The sequence below is a fragment of the Drosophila gunungcola genome, unplaced genomic scaffold (genome assembly GCF_025200985.1).
Source record: "Drosophila gunungcola strain Sukarami unplaced genomic scaffold, Dgunungcola_SK_2 000026F, whole genome shotgun sequence".
Classification (NCBI taxonomy): Eukaryota; Metazoa; Arthropoda; class Insecta; order Diptera; family Drosophilidae; genus Drosophila; species Drosophila gunungcola.
Window position 1 is genome coordinate 221,884 of NW_026453205.1, and position 4,211 is coordinate 226,094.

At 46.9% G+C, this 4,211-nt stretch overlaps 1 long non-coding RNA gene across 1 annotated transcript; it reads left to right on the forward strand.

Moving 5' to 3' along the window:
• The first annotated feature begins 2,635 nt into the window (after positions 1-2,635).
• LOC128263927 (uncharacterized) lies at positions 2,636-3,657 on the forward strand. The gene is made up of 2 exons (XR_008268571.1): positions 2,636-3,562; positions 3,618-3,657. It is a non-coding gene; the product is annotated as an uncharacterized LOC128263927 (long non-coding RNA).
• The last annotated feature ends 554 nt before the right edge of the window (positions 3,658-4,211 follow it).

Below are 4,211 nucleotides of genomic sequence, written 5' to 3' on the forward strand. Positions count from 1 at the left end.
TTTTTTTTTGTGTTGGGCAGGCCTTTATACAAAAATAAGTGTTATTTACCGGAAAATCGATAAAAATAGCCAAACTTTTTTTAAAAATTGAATTTAAAACTATTCCTAGTTTAAGCAAACCAATATGAAATTCGATACCTTGCAATAAGTGAGCAAGATGCAAGAAAATTTAATGTTTTATTGGGAGCCAGACAACTTTCTACTTCATTTTTATATTATTACAAATGGTGTTATAATTTCAATCAGAAGGAAACATTCCCGACCTTTTCACCATCACTAGGAAAGTCGATCTAGCCATATACGTCCTTTTGTCCTTTCGTTCCTACGGTTACTATCCTATCAGCTTAAAAGCTAATAGCAGTAGTTAAATCGAGCCGGATCGGACGACTGTATCGAACAGCTCCCGTGAAAACAATCGGACAAAAATATAAAAAATTTTTAACTTCGCTTTTTTTGAATTGATTTGAATATACTTCGATACAAAATAACGGTTTACTGTTTTATTTTAATTTTATTAAAACCGGACAATATCATATAGCTGCTTTTTAAACATAAAATCATAAAAATCGTATTATTGTTGTTTAAAAATATATATATAATTTTTGGAATATCTGCAACGGTATATAAACGTTGCTTTTAGCTTTAAAGTCTTGCCAAACGTAGTTTGTTAAAATAAAATTAGTACTAAAGTATAACTAAACTTTTTTTTTTAAATCATCGAAATAATATTGACGCACTTTGACTATATTTTACCTATTACCTATTTTACCTATTAACGAAGTAAAAAAGTCGTGACGGTCACACCTTCAACATACAAAATATCTGATATTAAATTTTGTGACGAATGAATAAGCATTCGACACTTTTTAAATGTTTCCATTCAGCTCGCTGTGGTAAAAATGCCTGTTTAGGAAAAATACATTAATAAAGCGGTCCGAATGAGAACGTTTAAAAAGTATATTTTTTTAGTTTACAATGGTAGATAGAAACATGAGTAAACGTATAGGGGGTCTGTTTCCCAAACATACCGGCCCGTCTGAACAGTTGTTCAGCAAAGGGGTAAGACAGCAATTTTGGTGATCGGACGTTTAAAAATTCATCAAGTGGTTTTTACTGAAACAACCCGAACCTTGCCATCTTGGCCTGTGGATTAATTTCGATGGAGGTAAATTAGTTTCCTATAGTACTACCAAAGTTCTACATTCAAGTTCATGGTCTTGTAACGAACTGATTTTCTTTATTATCTGCTCGCTACGAATGTCGTGCGGCTAGCTCAGAAGATGTAAGTGTTCGTCCCACCAAATTTATATATACGTGACCGCCCTTTGACCAGTGAAAACACACAGAAAGATTGGGAGTATGCAGTGATCTTTTATTCGCCGACTTGACCCTCGACCGGGGTGGTGTACTGGTTATGTAGAATCACGTCCTGCCGTCGTCTCCTTCCCACGTTGAACGCCTCTCTGGATCGTGCCGGCTGCGAAGTGGTGTCTTCCTCGCCGGTTTTGCTTGCGATGTCTTCTGCCACCCTTGGCTCGGCGGGTCTACAGGGACTAGGGATGCGTCACCGTTCCCAGACTAGGGTGAACAGGCACTGTGCTCTCAAGGCGTACGCCTTTCGCAGCCGCAGCCTCCTGTCCCTTGCTCTGTCCCGGCCGGTCGCACCGGACGTCGGCTCAGTTTCTACCTGACGGTTCAGGCGTACGCCGGAAGCCGCCAACGCAGTCCCTGGGTCAAACGCCAGGTTCTAGACGAACGCTTCCACCCTACCCTCTCTGCCGCAGGCTTAAGAATTCGACGTGTGGGCTGCTCGCTCGACGCTCGTTTTCGTCGTCCTGGGTCCTTGTTGTCCTTGTCCGCCTCCAGCTATCTCGACCAGCTCCGCTCCTTGTTGGCGACTCGGTAAGCTGCCGTTCTGGGACTCTAGCGGTGGACCGCTGTGCTCTCAACGCATACGCCTTTCGAGACACCAGCTGAACAAGCGCGCGTCCTTCCGGGCTAGTCGCACCAGGACCTTGTACAGTTCCTGCAGGACGATCAGGCATACGCCGGAGTTCGCCAATGCAGTCCTTGTAGGCAGGTAGCTAGTTCTGGACACTTTGCTTCTGAGCCCACGGTTCTTCGTCGAAGGACTCTATTTGTTCACTTTGTCGGACACGCCGGGTGGGATGCCAAGCTCAAATCGCGACAGAAGTTGTAACAAAGCGCCTGGACTTAGCCGTGTGATGCCGTAAGGACCTCAGCTACCTGTGTCTCAATTCGGAGACTTTAGCTCTAAGTCCCGAACGTCTCGACGTAGCGATCTTGTTTCCTTGATGACTCCGCACGGCTTTGTTTGCTCCTTCACAACGTTTCACTGGTTACTTGTTCACTTGGTGACTGTTACTTGTTGACTTGATAGAAATCGACTGATCCAGCTTCCTGCGCTCGGCCGGTTTATATAGGCCTCCATTCACCGCTAGTTATCGGCGTCTCCTTGCCTCCTGGTCCAAAGTCCACGGTTTTACCGTTCGACCTTTCGTCCTCTGTGCCCGGCACTAATATCAGGGTCCAAAGTCCGGTGCCGTCCCGTTACTTCCTTCTGCCCACGGCCCTTCGCCGCTCTTTTGTATTGCTGTCCCTCTCGGACTCTCCTTGGCTTTGCCTGGTGCTCAGTTCACCACTCTCTCTCTCCGCCCTACCGTTACTACGGGCGAATTCGCCGCGTAACTGGTAACTGGTAGGCCACTGCTTGCATGCGCTCACTCTGCTTGCTTCTTAACTTGTGGGGAGTTATTCAACTCCTCACATTCTCCCCTTACTTCGGGAATGAAAAAGAGACTCGCTGTTCTCTCTGCCTTGGTACACTCCACATTCTGACATTCTTCCCTCGACGTGTCTTCTCGTACTTGTCCTCGTTCGCCTGTAGTCTTCTAGTCGACTTGCTCCTCCCGACGGTTCCCACGACGCTCACAGCTCCTTCTTGAGTTCCACAGCGCCGATCCTCCTTCCAGATTTTGAACTTCCCGCCCCAGACGTTTCCCCCGTAGACTTTAAATTCCCGCCCAGACGTTTTCCCCGTAGACTTTTGAATTTCCGCCCAGACGTTTCCCCGATGATTTTTGAATTCCCGATATGTCTTCTCCGTCGGATGGCCACTCTACATCGTGCCGATCGGTCTCCAGTCGTTATCGGTGCTATCGATAGTCTCTCGTGTGACTCTCTGTTGTATGGTCACTCTCCGCCAAATCGATCGGTCTCCAGTTGCTATCGGTTCCGTGACCCAACGTGGTGTTGCCACTTAATATATCGATGTTCCACGGTGTGACTCCCTGTGCCGATATTTCCAGTATTTTGTGCCCACCGATCGACACTATCGTCTAGTGCCGATCGGTCATAAATCGACGCGCTCCCATCCCTTTGGGCAGATGAGGACATTTTCTCCGGGTAAGTTTTCTAATTTCTCCTTTTCTCCTTTCTCTCTGTTCTTTTCTCCTTTTTTTAGCGCTCGGGACCTGACGAAGAGGGTGATGCGCCTTCTCCTGCACCCCCTCCCCCTCCCGGTTGGCCCACGCAACTTCTCGTAAGTGAGCCGTTTGTTTCAACAACCCGATCTGACCCTTCTCTCTTCGTTTCAGCATTCCCTTTGCCTGAAGACAAAACTGCCCAACATTTGGACGACACGTGCTTCGCCTCACCCCCCCCTTTTTCGGTTGGACCCCTCATCACGTTTCATATTTTTACTGTGTAAGTACACCGCATTTTTTTTTTTTGCTTTAACTCCTACTGACTTCACCCTTTTTTTTTCAGATGCATCACATATTTTTTTGTTATATGGACAATATACATCCACCTTTTTTTTTTTGTGTTTTCATTTGTGTGGCTGCGTGTGTGTTTTTTTTTTTTTTTTTTTTTTCCCTGTACCAGTGCAAATTTTGAGTTTTATGTTTCCTTTTTTTTTTTATTTGTTACTGAGTAAATACCCTGATCCCCAACGGTCCGACCCGCACCCGGAACGTGCGGCCGCCCTGCTGCACCAGGACGCACCTCTTTCCTCCTCGCCTTCGTGCTGCTACGACCGCTGGGGCCTCGGGGATTCCCTCCGGCCAGTCTACCTCGACGACTTCCCTCCAGCGCCTCGGGTCCGGCGCTGAGGACTGCCGCATGAACGCGGGCCTCGTCTCCACCACCGGCGCGGAATACTGCCGCTTCAGGATTGGCCTCGGGGGCGC